Source organism: Mastigoproctus giganteus, chromosome 9, assembly GCF_048544385.1.
Source record: "Mastigoproctus giganteus isolate SK-2022 chromosome 9, ASM4854438v1, whole genome shotgun sequence".
Classification (NCBI taxonomy): Eukaryota; Metazoa; Arthropoda; class Arachnida; order Uropygi; family Thelyphonidae; genus Mastigoproctus; species Mastigoproctus giganteus.
In genome coordinates, this window is record NC_143583.1 from 108,356,208 (window position 1) to 108,373,373 (window position 17,166).

Sequence of the window (17,166 nt, forward strand, 5' to 3'; positions counted from 1 at the left end):
TAAAATCTCGTGTTTGGAAAAAGTTCATCATGAATGAACGTCTATTTTCTAGAGTTTATTGTTCCTTTCCAATTGCTTTCTGTTCTAATATCATTTCAATGCGGGATTTTTTCACACTGATATTGTCGAATGTCAGTCACATTCGACAATATCAAGGCTTGTCGATTCATGCAATTTCTGGCGGCCTACACCATCGAAAGTCGATCATCGATGTTACCATGAAATGGAAGCATTGACCATACTAACATTCAGCAATGCACCGAACGGCCACAGAAGCCCACTCTACTTGACCGTACTAGGAGGGGGGTGCGACACGCGTTTGAGTTCACTGTGATTGGAACCCACGTAACCACTAAATACAATTAATGAGATATGAATATTCTCTTGTCAAATTGATTAATTTTAAACCCTCAGACCTGTGTGGTCGTGCGCCATAGTATAAAGAGAATTTTTCTTTTATACTAGACTTTTCAGAAGGAAGCAGACTTGTTTCCCCCTCCCTTCAGATTATCCTTTTAAATAAATTTCAGTTTATACGCAGTAAGGTGGAAGGCAGAAGAGTTTACAACTTCATTATGCCTGGTTTATTGCAAGTGATGTAGCAGCTACAGAAGCTGGCAAAAAACGTATATTTTTGTGACGTACGTAAATGATCTCGCAAACTGCGAATTTACGTCCGGGTTTTTATTCCAGAACCAAAGCCAGCAAGGGTGCCACCACTGCTGGGTTAGAACTTTCCCGGGGAGGGGACATTGTACCAACTGGAACAACGTCCTGGAATGCTGGAAGAATCCAACATTCTTAAATTTAAATGTGTTTAAATTTAAGACTTGTTGACAATAAATGACAACGAAAGACATGGTGACAATAAATCGATATGACAAGTCTTCAAAATCAATAAAACAAGAGAATAGAACTCGATAATCGGAGTGCTAAAGCCATTTTTGATCTCTCTCTCTAAATTGGCTGGATTTAAATGTTGCGTTGCTTGAAATTATCGCCACGACAGATAAGGCCATGTGGTGTCAGTATGCGTATTTGTCTATAAACTAAGTGTTAGGTAGTTGGGTTATTTATTTGCAGGATGCAAAACAAACCACTGTTCCTTTCCGAGACTAACAAACTTGGACGCGGTGTGAAAAAAAAGCCCATCAAATTCTTTCCCTTCCGACTTGACTTCAATCGAATCGAATCCAGGACTTTCCCCATTTAACTAGAAGAAAAGGGAATGTGCCTCAAAAACAGATGAGTGCTGTCCAAGCAGGGCTGTTTGTTACAGCAAAATAGCATGTCTTCCTCCCTAATCTATTAAATTACGTCTTCCTTACCAACACATCACTACAAGCGATCTGTAAACCCTCCTTTCTTTAATGCCTGCCAACCTCTGCAGGCGGTACACTCTAAATAAGCAGGGAGTCCCAGACGTATTAAGCACGCGTTGCGGACGTGTTATCCAGTGGCAAGAGGAGTTAATCTTATTTGAGCTTTTATATGAAAACTGTGCACGAAAACTTCCCGTCACGTTCTAAGTGCGGTGCGTGTGGAATTAAAATACCCTTCATCATCTTGTCCTGGTTGTTATCAATCCGGAAACAGTTCCTGAGGGCGATATTAGCCAGCTTGTCCCCAGCATGGATGAAAACAATGCCGTTGATGACCACGCGAAGCCAACCTTCCGATGAAAAGAAAACAACATAATTAGCTCTATTTCATACTTTTAGGGAGCTTGGACGAAGAAGATAATGTTTTTCAGCACCGTGGACCTCGTTGGAATATATTATTGCTTAAAAGTACATTAAGCTGCTGCTGCTGCTTTGAAAAAATGGCTACACTTAGCTGATTACACTGGTCGGTATCAATTTCCTCCCTGAAATAATTTCGACAGATTCTCGTAGTAAATATGTTAAAAAAAACTCAGATATGTGCTTAAAAGTTCTCATCACCCTCACTTTTCAAATATCATAGGTTAATGACCGAAAACCAAGACCTATAGTTAGTTTAATCATCCTTTCCATCTATTTTATCTACTTGTTTTTTATTTTTTTTTTCTAGAACATTTGGGAGATTTATAGAGCCTTCGGGAGCTTTCTACAGCATTCGAGAACGTTCCAGAACATTCTAGAATGTTAAGTGCGGAATCTTTTTCTGAAAGGCTCTAGAACTTTCCAGAAGCAGGCACAAACCTTATAAACAGCTAAGGTTAAATGTGACATCCAGTAAGTCCTGCAATCATCAGTAGCAAAGTCACAGTCAATCAATCACCAATAACAAAGTCCCAGTCAGTTAACAGCCAGCCGAGCAATTTGAGGAGCACAGGAATTTTCATCATTAAATTGAGTTGTTGTTGTTGCAGAACACTTGTAGAGTTGCAAAAAAAAACTATAGCACAAGTCCAAAACTGTAGATCTTGTTGAGAAAATGGACGTCACTATAGTGAAGGTGAAGAGTCTTGAGCTGAATTTGAAACATTCGCAGGCGCAGTCATTGTAGAAAGAATTGCAAGTCTATTATTGAAGACTGCCTTAGCAAAATCCTGAAGGGCGAGGTAACTGGTGGAATTTGATACAAAATTAAGTTCCAATTCTGATGAAAAGTTGGGTATTACACTCTGCAGAGTTACTCGAAATTCATTATATGAGGGACAGGAGTACAACACGTGCTGCCAATCTTCAACACCGCCGCAATGACAGAGTTCCGTAAGAGACAAGCGAAAATTAAACAGTTTTTTATTTAATGATCCATGTCCTGATATCAAATAGGAGGTGAACAAGTCAAGACTAAACCAGACTGTAGATTTTATATCCATAAGAGTGTCAACTTCAGGAAAAAAACTTACGTGTTACACTGCCCAGTGTTGTGCCGTCCCACCTACTCTGCCACAAATTGATCAATTCTTGCCAAATTCTTTGTCGTTCAGCTTTAACATCGACTTGAGTGTTAATAGAAATTCCAAGGATATGAGTGGGAATCTGACGTTTCAGGCAATAACATAAGCCTCTAAAAATTACATAGAGATCGAGTGATAATGTCCCAACTAAAACCTGCAAAGCAGGTGTTGAAAGTGTTCGACAAATCTTCAAAATACAAAATAACAGTGCTCGCTGGATTGACATAAATTTTGATTGAAATTGTATAGTCCGCACCCTATGGAACCAAGCGCCAGCGGCATAGGCAAACATAGGAAGAAACACAGAATTATAGTAAATTCTTAAAGATCTAGAAAGACCCCCCCCCACTCAGTTCTAGAACTCTGACAAGAGCGCCCGGTGAAAAGTAAGGTAACACATTTTTTTTCCTTAATAATGGTGAAAGGGAATGGGATGAAACGCGGTGGACAGATAGACCCGTTAATAACGTTCAAAAAGACCGCCAGTGAGTGTTGCGGTACTATCGCCTCACAGCACATTCCTGTTGCAAAATGGCGGCTACCGTGCAAGTTTGGTCCAAAACAGGTGTTCCTGAAGTTATTCGCTTTGTGCAAGCAAAAGGGTCTTCACCAAATGACATTCACCGTGAACTGGTTGCTGTGTATGGCGAAAAGGTGATGACAAAGAAGCAGGTGTGCTTTTGGTGCAATGAATTTAAAGCGGGCCGTGTTGACATTGAAGATCTACATCGAGCAAGACAGAAGACAACATTTCGCGCATTAAGGGCATCGTTCTTGAAAACAGGCGAGTGAATTTGCACAAATAGTGAACGTGAGTAAGTCAATTGTTCACAATGTCCTTGGCTTTCGAAAGGTGTGCTGCCGCTAGGTGCCCCGACAATTGTCAGAGGAGGACAAAACAAAACGCATGGGGATGTGTCTGGAGAACCTGTTGCGATACAGCGACGAAGTAGAGGATTTTCTCGCTCGCATAGTCACAGTAGACGAAACGTGGGTTCATCACCTTACCACGGAGAATAAACAAGGCTCCATGACCTGGAAACATCCACAATCTCCTGTGCGCAAAAAATTCAAAACTGTTCCCAGTGTCCGAAGAGTCATGGCCACAGTATTCTAGGATCGCCAAGGCGTTCTGTTGGTGGATTTCTTGCCGAAGGGAGGAACAATCAATGCACAGCTTTACTGTGCAACGTTGGAAAAATTGAAAGCCAACATTTGAAGAAAACGACCAGGACTCCTGACAAGCGGAGTGATTTTGTTGCACGACAACGCAACTCCACACACTGCCCACACCATTCGTGAGTGGTTGCGCCGTAATCGTTGGGAAATTCTGTCACATTCCAGATTTAGTGCCTTCAGACTTCCATTTGTTCGGCTCTCAAGAAACCATTTCACCACGGGTGAGGAAATTCATCAGGCGGTGCGATGTTGGTTACTGCGTGTGGGCACGGACGTCTTCAGTACTGATATTGATAAACTGATCCATCGTTGGGACAAGTGTCAATAAAACTGGAGACTTTGGGAAAAGTAGTGCATGTTCACTTATTTCAATTAAGGTATACAACCTTAATTTTTTAAATATAATACCAACTGGATGAATTAGAGAATTTAGCATATAAGTATTAGAGGGGTGAAAACCCATTAGGTCAAAGGGCCAAGTATTTAGGTAACCTAAGTTGGACTTCTTTGTTGTACCCTATAAATAAACACATAAAATAAAATAGTAAGGTTAAAATGATGATATAGCTAATTACAGATATGTGGATACATTGAATGGAACGTTAACTAGGGCTAGCTCCACTCAATATATCCCATCAATAATTAGCTCAGGCTATCTGTTTGCCATTTGCCAGTTCTATGTTCAAATATACTGAGAATTTACTGCGAATATATTAATAATAACAATATATTATTATATTATAATGTATATTACTTTAATATACATTTAAATTTAGAAAACTGGCAGAATAACCGGTAGTCTGACAGATAGCGGTGGAAATTAATAATAAAATAATGGAAGTGAATCAAGAATAATAAATGTCAGTACCAACTATTTATTTTTGTAGTGAAAAGGGCTTAAGCTTAAAATTAAGGAGAAAGTGAATAAGGGTAGTAAGAGACCTCAATCTAATACTAAATTTAATGTATATTAAAGTAATTAAATAAAGAAATCTTTACCCTGTCCATGTTTCATTTATAACTTTTAACCGTAAAAACAAATTCTTCAGCGAGTCAGAATCTTTAGAATTGAAGTCTGATACCCTACTTCGATCCAGTAAACGGTGATAGGATTTCGTGAGATGTAATGTACACGTGCTTAGCCTTTCTTCCGAAGAAAAGTTGCATCTTAGAGTTGAATTAATTAAAGTAATTACGCAAAATAACTGTTTTCATAATTAATATCATCATAACATTTCGTAACTATGGCCATGTGTAAGTGACCACTCATAAATAACTTTGTCTGTGATAACTCATAGAAAAACCTATATATGTATTTTAAAATTTACTGTTTAGAAATATATCTATTCGTGGATTGTTTATCAGAAGTCAGTTCCTCAACCAGACATGATACAAACATATTACCCCTATAGTTTCGAAATTTAGTCTAGACTTGCTAATTCCTTTAAACTTTCCAACAAAAATTGAAGGAATTCGAGGTTATGGTTAAAACAAAGTTGTTATGCGTAAACGGCGCTCTACCATAAATAAACCCTTTCGAATTCGAGTATTAATCGAATACTGTACTTGGAATACATCTATATTTTTTTTTCGATAAGTGAAATTAAATTGCATTAGGTCCAGACAGCGCTGGGGCAGGAGAACGACCTTGAAACGAATTGAGAAATGCCCAATAACAGTTGGGCATTTCTCATTCGTTTCAACTCAATGTTTTATTTTGAAATATTGGCAGACTCAATAAATAATTACGCAGTTCAAATCCTGTAGTAATCCTCTTGATTCATTAATTCCATTTCTCATTCAAATTCATAATTATAGTCATGTTGGCACTGAAGTATGGCACAAATATATCTCGTACCATAGTTTCGATGCGAGATTTTACATAAAGATCCCGACATGGTCCAACATTGCAGTGAATTTGGTATTTATTTCACTTTTGAAAGGTTTCCGACTCCCCTACTTAAATGTTAATCCATCCAAGGACTGAGTGTATTTGAACGTTTCCATAAGGGGAGGGGGGAAGGTCAAGCATAGCGTAAACCAAGATATATCACCTGATTTCCCATTGGAAGTCTACCCGATCACAGGAAACCGTTACTGTGTGTATCCTCGTTAAGTAACTTTCATGTGAAATAGTAAATTATTTATTTATTATTATTTTTTCGGTTGATTGCAAGTTACAATCGCCCCTTGTACGGCGAAGAGGCAACCGGGGCAACGCATCTAACAATGTATTCCTTCACCAGTTGAGCATTTTTAACCCCAGTTAATTATTGTCTTCAGTGCCAGATGGCAGCTTTTTAGAGTTTTCTTTCTAGTGGTAGTAAAATAATCAATGAAGGATAACTTCTTGTCCCAGGTAATGCCCAGATCCTTGTGATGATCAACTTTTTGGATGGGTTGCTATTTAAGAGAATTGTGATGTTATGTATTTTATGCTTTCTGCAGAAGGACAGCTGGGCAGTTTTAAGAGGGCTAATTTCGAGCCTAAACCGAAGCGAGGAAATTAGCCAGATTAGTTAACTGCTGTGTGGCTTGTAGAGCAACGTTATGCTCACTATCATTACTGCTGGATGGGAAGAATATTTTCAGGTCGTCCGCATAGGTTAGGGTTTTATTACAGGTTGTGGGGAAAGGATCAAGGGCTGCGGCGAATAGTGTCGCAGAGAGCATCCCTCCTTGGGGTACTCCTATAGTTTTCCTTAAAGCTATTCCGAAATTAACTAGTCTTCCGCGTATACAGATACAAAACAGCGTTCCCTCAAGCTTCAGTCGATAATCCTCGTTTCTTCTCCAAATGTCTGCCACTTAGAGCTCTCATTCAGGGAAAGAAACGCTACTTTATCCTGGGTATCCTGGCGCTGGCAGAAAATTCTGGTGGTCATCAAGTAATAAAGGTCTTAGGAAAGTCCTCCAGGAATCCCGTTGATTAGTGCCGATAAATAGCAGTCGATAAGTTTAAGACTGTTTTCTTTGGAAGTCTTCCATGGCGCGAAAGAACTTCTCAAGATTTTCTCCTTCATTATTACCCACTCTGATGAGAGAGATTTTTGTGGGGAAACTGCATTAACTTAGGAGTTCAACTGCTCGTGACTATTTTGTACGCTCATGGTTCACGTGACAATCCGACCCCCTTTGTTGACAACAGAACATGCCGTATAGTTATTTTCTCAATTGATTGTCATTAAAGAAAGGAAATTGGATACAGTGGTGTTCGAGCCTAGAAAGAAGTAATATGTTAATGGAAACAAATTTATTTTCTGTCAATTAAAGAAACTGGCTTTAATGTGAAAAAGTGGTCAAAGGATATCAGGATGAATTCATGGACGAATTAATTACAATTGAGCTCTGATATATAATAGAAAAAACAAAAGCAAGGGGCTTGGCAACAGAAAATCTTCTTTCGTTTGTAGAATTTGGACGTTGAAATAATCATTAAAGGCTCCGAATATTTTCTTGACACTTATTTTGATGGAGCATTGCAAAAGGTAGCAGATTAATTTGGACGATATTTTTGCTATACATAAACGTCCAAGAGAGTTAACAGATAAATGAAAGATAAAAGTTTATGTTCCGTTTCTTTTTATTATCGAAAATGGCAAAAATATTTTTACATTTTCGCAGACTTAGAATAATAAAAATAAGCAAAAGCGTTTCACTATTCTACATAAATTTATAACTTGGAACGTCTTCGTGGTCATGCTCAGACTCATTGTGTGACGGTTACACTATTCATATTTCATACAAATTGAAACAGGGAAAGGAAAAGCGGTCGATTTTGACTCCACTAGAGATTTTCGTACAGAGAAGATACTGATTATTCGTTGTTTCCACTTTACATAACAGATACATTATTTAAAGTGAGAACACCAATATCTAAAGCATTTACTCTAGTTATTAAGTTCTGCATACATGAGTATATACTATGTCCCCAAAGATATTGGAAGAACAATCAAGAATAAGCATATTTTATGCAAACTATCAGTTATGCAAATACTGTAAAAGGCAGTGCGATAAAAAGAATATAAATTGTGATTTGAAATCAAAATGTCACGCGGAAGCCGGCACAACGGTGTTTATTGTCCACCATAGATGTTTATTATTTTAGATTAAGACGTATGACTCATTGGTGTATTCAGTAACCCGTTTGTTGGTTGAAAAATCGATTTCTGAGACAAAAAGCCAAATAATTCTCATTCGACACTGACTAACTCCTCCGTGGTGTGATACTCGGTCCATTTCATTCTTCTGATTAGCGTTAAAACACAGGCTTTTTCTATGCAATCCGAAAAGAGTAGTCGTAACCAATCTGCTAGCTGCGATGGCTCTTTCAAAATTGAAATAAGATGGAAAATGATTTCAAGTATGCAGAAAGAAACAGGTGAAAACAGCCTTGAGGCTACGTTTTTCATATTTCCAGCATTAATGGCTTTAGGCCACAAGCGAACAAATCCTTTAAAATGAAAAACTGTTTTAGTTTCTTCTCACCAAAGCATTTGCCTATAGGTGAATAAAATAAGAAAGCTGATTCCAAGTCGGTCATGAACTACTCTGCCGCCCTGGACATTTTCTGCAAATTTTTATATAATGCTGTCTATAGGTACATGTATCTAATAATGTGGCCATCAGTTTATCTGGTCTACTATTTCTCAACATAAATGGAAGCTTGAGAATCCTTCAAAAAACGTTTGAACTAATTTGGGCAACTATTGACCATAAAAACTATAAAATCTTGTTTGGGAATTTATTACATGCCTATCAAAATTTCTGTTTAAATCTGCCTCTAAAGATACACATCATTCTTTCACCAAGGTATTGTTGATGACAATACCTTGGTGAAACTTTACCATGAAATGTAAAAGCCCAGAATCCTCGCAGACTCCAAAAGCAAAAAAAAAAAAAAAAAAACATGAGTATCAAGTCACTGTTCTCACACCAAGTGGAATAGCTATAGTTCGATTCTCGTCTCGAAATGAAGATGAGGATAATACCTCGCGTCGGCTCGCGGCTTAGCACAGAGCATATAAGACCTGTTCTCACCACGCCAGCTAGGAAAGATTCGAGTTCGAATCCTACCACTGACGCTTGGGCTGTTTTTCTTTTTTTGGTTAAAAAATAATGGTGCCCGCTTGATGTATTAGATGGCAATTCGATTCTCGCATGAGCTGGTATCTCTGTTGCACTGATCAGTATTACAATTGTACATTTAAAAATCTGTTCCTCACGAGAATGTAAGCAAATCTAGAGAAACAAATAATTGAAATTATCTATTGCTTTCTGTGCAAAGAAGATACTGTTCACGATATCATCATATCATCCAAAAAAACAAGGGTACGTACAGTTCACTGTAATAATCTATATATATATATATATATATATGGTTTTCCTACATTCATATTCCTGCACCACCGTTAATAAACAAAACGGTGCATGGGTGGTGATGGCATCTTTATGTACAATAAAGATTAATTAACTTTACTGATATCAATTTGATTATGTCAGTGGTTCTTAACTAACTAACTAACTGGTTACGATCCTCTCAATAGAGGGTCATAAAGGATATTCAGGAGAATCGCGTTGTAAATACAAACAGAAAATAAAGTCTCAAACGAAGAAAGAAACCAAACTTGTTATGACAAGTATAGTGCCGCAAAATGGTATTGGTCACGGATTTTGGATTGCTGAAAACGGGACTGCCAGAGGCAGAAGTTTGGGGAAACACTGGATTATAGCATTCATTGATGTAGTACTATTGCTGCTTTGCCAGAAGCACAGTGCACATTGAGTACTGAATGACACACAGCGAACATGAGTTCGCAATACCAATTAGATAGGAGTCTAATATTACCTGTAAACGCCCATCAGCTAGCGAGCCAAGTCCAATTCCCACAGCAAGAAGCAGAGGCACAAACTGGTGAGTTGTGAATGTGAGTGATGATGAAAACCCATGAACTCGCCTACCAGCGAAATTCCTTGTGGAGGGACAAACAAAAGGCAAGCAACGTGCCAAATATTCATTCATCGGAATGGTGATGATAACAACTGAGTAGGCTGGTCAAGGAAAGCCAAGAGAATATCCAACCAGTATGATTCATTTACGTTAATGAAGTCTATATGGCGAAAAGGGGTAACAATCATTTCTCTAGTCGACAATGGGACGCAGAACACTGAAAGCTCAGCGGGTGGACTGGAATTTCGAAATTAGATAAGGAAAGAGCGTGGATGAGAGAAATTGTTAGCACCTGGGAGCAGGGATAAGGCCTTCATTGCATTATAACTGTTACTCTTGATCAAAGCACTCAGTCGTGGTTGGAAAGGCTCTCAGTAAACAGATTTACATTATGGTTTGACTCGATTCGAGGGAGCAATAGCAGACAAATCATAACTGCACAAACATATTTGGTCAGTTAATGCGATAAACATTTATCCATTTAGAGTTATATCAAAGTTGTAGACGGAAATTGTAGTGGTGAAGTTAGCTATTTGATGTTGATTCAGATAAGAAGATTCAGATGATTGATATGTGCTTGATGGCTGCCTTATATGAAAGAAAAAAAATTCACGGATTTATGCTAGCAGTTTGTTTTAATTGGGTTAGAAACAAACTGGATTATTTGTGATATGATGCGATTTTCACACATATCTGCCCCTGAAAATGCTATACATAATTGTTTGAAGAAGCTATTTTAATTACTTGTATAATCCGTCATAATCTTCCGCAGTGGTAGTTTTTTAATTAGGAAGATTACTGTATGCAATTAATTTTAAATAAATCTTATTTTGAGTTATGTATTTGACAGAGTTTTTTAAATTTTATTTGTAAATGAATTTAAATGATAAGTTCGACTAGTTCCGAGATTTTTATAATTGATTTACTTTTTTTCTTTTCTGGACTGCTGAAATCTGTCATATTTTGATGAGAGTTTGTTTTATAAATAGTCATATCGAGAAAAATATTATAGTTATCTAAGATATCAATGAAGAATAACAAGTAATAACTATATCTTAAAACAGATCTAAAGTTAAGGAGTCTTTCCAATTAGTCTTAATTTTTAAATGAGAAAATTAACAGAAAAACAAGCAAAATATTAAGAAATATCTTAGAAGATAAGGTAAGGAAAAATACATACATTAAAACTTGGCACGTACTTGAATAATTAAGCTGACCGATACAAATTTTATCAGAGAGAGAGAGGAAAAAACTGCCTTTCTTGGCTCCGATCCTTTCTTATAAGCTCCTTTAAAGTCCTAGATAATTCTCAGTGAAAAAGGCTGTTTATGAACATTACTGTAGAATGGAAAATTTCAACGTGAAATCTTTTTTAGTTCTTTTCTGAAAGAATTTCTAGAAGAATTTGCAAACAAAAGATAATTTTGAGAAACTCTGTATATATGAGTAAATGTGAATGAAGTTAATAAGTTACTTAAATATTTCTAAATGCATCTTCTTCCTGCAAAAAACAGAAATCACAAGGAGAGAACTGAAGGCTGATCATTTTTGTTTCTTTTAAGCCAATCATATAAATCTTTTTGTATCATAATAACACATTCTAATGCGTAGGCGATCATTGTGAACCCGTTCAAAGAACTTTAGTTAAATAAATTAAAAACTGAGAAATATCGTTCTGATCCACTTTATTTCTATTGTACATACTACAATTTATATCATCCTTCCCTCCCCGGCTATCACTTACAGCCAATTTCTTTACTAGTAGGTTTGCCATTATTATTTGTTGATGGATGGTCTTCCTTTCCTCTTCACTTCTTCTCTGATGTCACATAAGACTGATCTCTAGGTTCTCTGCTGTAATGATATTTCTCAATGACCTCTAGGTTTCACCTTTACGTTCAACGTTCATTATTATTGGCTGATTTAATCAAAATTTACAAGTCTTCCTCTCTTGCAGACTGTACTTGTCTACAGTCAGCACAACTTCCATTGTGAACTCCGTTAGCATCAACTTCGCACCATTCAACTGCACTAAAAGCGTTTCGTGCGGTGTCCACTCTCGGCACTAATCGAAAACCCATATTCTCTTTTAAAATAAGTAATATCGCCCTTACATCTGTGGTAATTACTAGATCACAGGGAAACTGTGTATTCGTTATTTCTGACCTCAACTTTCTCAATCACGTCAACTACATCGTGTCATGGGCAGTGCGATCTCTAAGAATCGTCAAAAGATTTTCCTACGCGGTCAAGTCTTATAGATTCAACAGCCAACTTTATGAACAGTTGGTACTCTCCGTCTTGGATTACTGCTTAACAATAAAACATTGCGCTCACCCACAAACCAGCACTACACTCACACGATCGGCCATGGAGCAAGCCTCGCCACAAGATGACTCAGCGGCAAATAGGGGAAACCCCTAGCTTCGAAATACCCACACAAACATTGATTGCATCCCCCATTATCGCAAGGAATACCCGCATCTAGGTGAGAAGTTCGGTTAATAACCTATTGATGTACGTGAGCAGAAGAATGGATTGCAATTTATCTACAGCTTGATTCATTCCCGAGAGGATTCCTATCTGCTCGCTGAATTGCATTTTCTTGTACTTCGCTTTCCTTCCATAAGTATAACACTTCTTGTGTTCCGCACTGCAGTGCAAATCTCACTGTTATTATGACGCCATTTTATTCCTATAGAGAATCGTCAAGTATCGACATTTAGATGTTTTCATTCCTTCTCCTGTTTTTTCAAAGAAGTTTGTAAGAAGCTCACATAATTTTCAAATGTTATCGCTGTCATCATTATTGTGGTAGTAATCATATCGCACATTGTTATTAGGCGCTTCATCTGTAATGTTTTTTAATAAAGCTATCGTCCTCCACAGTATGTTGTCCTCTGGCAGCTTATTCGACACGATGCATCGCGGCTCGCGACTTGTGTGAAAAGGTCTGGGTTCGATTATTCTTCGGTCGGTCGGTCTGCTATTTTCTGGATGAAAAATTCGTGTGTCCGATAAAATACAGTATAATCATGCAAGAACTAGTTGTGAATTCTATGCATTAATGACGGAATTCAAACTCTGGTCTTTTCCACTCGTTGTGAGAGGACGGTGATTTATAACCATTCTAGAACGTGATATCGTATCTCTAATATCATTCCCAATCTGGACGAAGACATCGCAGAGCCTGTCTTCTTTTGTTTTATTGGTTTTTATCTGCAAGTGTACATTGTTATTGGGCACTTGCAGGCGTCACTACGACTGAAAAGGAATTCTTTGGCCTCTTCAAACGGAACTTTAGTTAGTCAGTCTCAGGTGGAGGGTTTTCCTTGTGCGTTATCTCAGTTTTTGCAAATTATCCCCATGAATTGTAGACAAAACACGTGGCCCGTATGTTGATTAATCACACAAAATGGCAGGAGAGTGAAGTGGAAATGACTACGAAATCAAACAGAATTGCTTCCCTACCTACAGTTATTGTTGTAGTAGGGTTTTAGGAGCAGCAGCGACTAAACCCATATTGAGCCGTATATAATGTCTGTAAATTTTATGTGTTCTGTGGTCGATTTTTTGTATTCTGGAGAAAAAACCATGCTACCCTCGCCTGAGACCTAACTCTGCTACGTTGTGAAAAAGCATATTAAAAAAAAAATGCCTCACTCATCGAAGGGACTCGAACTCAGGTCTTTTCCACCCGGTGTGGGGAGGACCTAGAGCTGTGGTTATGTGGTAATCATGTACGTCATGAAACTGTCGATATTAACTAGTATAAAACACAAAGTTAAATTATATATTATTTCAATATACAAAAAGTAACTTATTTTGAAAAATATTAGGAAAATATAATCTTTATGTTACGAGATTTGCAAATCCGTTGATTACAAGCTGAACAACTAACCAACAATCCACGAAGAAGACAGTTATTTCAACAACAAAATTAAGGCATATGAGCAGAGCACGGACAGAATAACGAAGGTATTTTAATAGTAGTGGTGTGCGTGAAATACAAGGACTATTAGAAATTCCGTAATGTAAAGAATACTTTTTGTAATATTTTCTAAAATTAGAATATATTAGTTATTCTAATCAGAAATGGACTATTAATTTAACTAGCGTACTTGATGGAGCTAAGCCACGAAGAATAAGATTAACTTTGACACGACCGTAGCGAGTGGTTAGAGAGAAAGTGCACAGTTATTCGCTTCCAGTTTTAGTCTATTGGAACATTTCTGATCCCACGTAGCTCTTTGCAATATGGACAGAAAATCTCTTGTTTTATTTACACCATGTTTATAAGTTAACAAAAAGGGTTAAACAGGTATAGTAAATCTACATGTTTAGTTTTATTATTCAAATAGATGGAGATTGGGAAACCTCGGGAAAGTATTTCCTCCCACCCACTGCTTCTTATGGGAAAACCAATTTTCTTGATGATGTTTCGATTAGCAGCGCTGTTTTTAAGAACATAACGTTTTAGTTGAGCAAGAATCTAAGCATTTTGAAAATTAAACATTTAAATTCCATAGTTTTTGTGTTATTTTCACTTTGTGAAATTCTGATTGCGGCTTAAATAGACCTGGAGTTTAAACAGATCTTGTAACTCAGTTTGAAATGTAACAAAATTTTATTAAAAAAAACGTCTAAAAATTGAATTAAAACTGCTGCAATTTGTATTGCAAGTGCTCCTTGTTTGGTTAGATAAAAACTCACTCTTTTATGTGTTTGATGTAATTCTATGAAGGATTGGTACATCGACGGATAGAGGACAAGACAGTGAGAAATTTATAAAACAATTGCAGCGATTTTCAAAGTAAGCCAGATACAGTTATAAACATAGATATTAGATTAGGATTTAACGTCATATTACGCAAATTTCTCGCAGATTATGAACATCTCTTTTTAGTATTTAATTACGATTCATGCCCATACGTTGTCAATCCTATTCAGACCTTGATTCAAAAGAATTTAAAAGAACGGCGTAGAATTAATAAAGCACTGATTGGTACGTTTAAATGCTAAAGTTGAATTTCAGTTTTCATCGTATATTTTGAAATACTTAAAGAATGTTGATTTTCTTTATAATTGAACGATCCTTGTAGTATTTAAAGTGTAGCGCTTTGTTTAAGTTATTTATGAATTTTAAGTAATGAAATACTTTGTGAAACAGCATTTAAAGTTGAAGATTCCAAATTCTGTACTTGATGGTTTCCTTTAGGATCTCACGATCATTACACACGTGAAATGGTCGAGGTTGCACACGACACGAGGGGACTGATGTCAGCAATTTCAAGATATTCCAGTGGCTCGAAGATTATCCTTCCTTTACTATCTGACACCAACTATTCGGACAGCTAACTGCGAATAATTTCTCGGAAATAAAAGGGCCTAGTGTCTCTTGAGCATCAACACTAGCGTCCCAGAACAATGCCTGCTAATCTCCATATAGCTACATTAAAATCAATGATGGCACTTTAACACCGTGCTTATTAAAGCGATGTCCATTTTTAAAATTAATGGACTTCGTACAAGTTGCGAAATTTTGCTCATCTCTATCTTTCGTGTTGACTAACAGCTCGTTCAGTTTTAAAGCGTTTACAGTTCATTTAATCGATAAAAGGCAGTCGTATAATAGCGATTAAAACTGGGGAATATTTGTCCCCAGTTCCCTTCAGCCAGATAAGAATGTGTCCCTAATTAAATCACCCAATGCACACTCATTTGTTATGAAGAGCATTTGATGTAGTAGTTAACAACTATTCTAATTAGGAAACATTCCTCTTAACTCACAAAGAGACACTAATACTGGGCTAACTTCAGCAATACCAATATCTTCACAGTCTTATGTAAGAAAGAAATAGTCAGAAGGGCAGTTGAAATTTATAAGCTTTTCTTATTGCTGAAAGAAGCTCCGTGATTTATTGATGAAGTTCGTTAATGCATCTGAGGTGATTCCAGAGTGGAATATTTTCTTTTATGCGCGTAGAAATCTCTTTGTGTATGTGGTGGAAGGATTTAGGGTCCTCTTGATACTTCAGTATTGACTAAGTCTAACTTGCCATGCAATTCAGGGATCGAAATGTAAAATTCTACGAAATGGAAAGCTCGTTAATAATCAGGTACGAACGTGACATTTCTTTCTTATGCGCGTACTAAACAGAAAAGGGTGTCCCGATGCGCTCTGATCCATTCCAAGCCCTGGTTTGCATCACGCCAGGAAGGGAAGAAATTTTGTAGGACTTTTTTTTTCACATCGTGGCTGAGTTAGTCGATCTCAGATGAAGGCTCAACATTCTTCCCACCTGGAAACCCAGGTTTGTTATTTATGTAATTTAAGACAATACATTGACACTTCATTGCCTTAACTGCTTTTGCACAATACCAAACAACATTCTCTTGCAGCATTTTTGGAGCTGGTTTACCGATGCTTCCATTCTGACCCTGAATAATGAAGAACGCCAGTAGAACCGGTTTAAGATTTTGTCTGGGAAGTTATCTCGCTAAAGAAGTTCCATTCAAAAACATAGTAATTTCTTAAGAGAGTAATGTCCCATGCTACTTCTGGCTATTCTCTTTTGAAGAATTTCCACCTATAAATTCATTTCGTCACTATTTTACGATATTTCACCTAAATAACAGTTTTATTGGAGCGAAGGTTGACTGAAGCCACACGACCGTGTATACGCTGAGGCCAGTTAACAAACTGTCTAATGCGAAATGAGTAATTTATACCTTTTCCCACCTACTTAACTACCTTTCAGTGACAGCTGGACATATGTCCTTTTCAGCTGAAAAACCACAACTTACATAATAACACAAACAAACAAAAGTTTATTCTATAGTAGCATAAATTTCTCATATAGAGCTCACCACTTTCTTAACGAGTTCCTTTGGTATGGCGTTACTTCAAATAAATGGTATTTCTCTATCTACTGGACACTGGGACAAGTGCAATACCAAGGTTGGCATTGCACTAGTCCAAGGTTGGACTAGTGTAATACTAAAGATTAACAGTGCAATACAATGTGAATCTCTGGAGCGCTTCGTACTAGAGATGTATTCCAGAACATAAATGAAACAAATAAATAATAAAAATAACTATGCGCATTACTTGAAAACCATAATTTTCGGTAGGAAAAAAAATGTTTTC